This window comes from Octodon degus, unplaced genomic scaffold, assembly GCF_000260255.1.
Source record: "Octodon degus isolate 3935 unplaced genomic scaffold, OctDeg1.0 scaffold00034, whole genome shotgun sequence".
NCBI lineage: Eukaryota > Metazoa > Chordata > Mammalia > Rodentia > Octodontidae > Octodon > Octodon degus.
The window spans coordinates 12,507,896-12,508,283 of NW_004524610.1; positions in this window are offsets into that span (position 1 = coordinate 12,507,896).

Sequence of the window (388 nt, forward strand, 5' to 3'; positions counted from 1 at the left end):
TGATCATTCATGTAATTGTTGCATAGCTCTCCTTCATAGATTAAAAAAGTATCCACTCTATTACAAAGAGAAGTTAGATCTAGTTCAAACTTTCATGCATATAAATATCCCATTGGCACACTCATGAATACATGCTGAGTGTGTGTCCAGGGGTGGTACTGCAGGGTCACACCATACACATAGCTTCAAATTTTGCAAATAATGCCAAAAGGCTCTCCAAAAGGGCAGACCCTGTACCTTCTTCCCAGAGTACAAGACAGTTCTTACTGTTCTATGCCATGGCCAGCACTTGGTATTGTGAGCACATTAAATTTTAGCCAATTCAGTGGGTAAAACAAAACATTTACAATCACAGATAGGTTGGATTTTATTAATTGATTGCAACTTA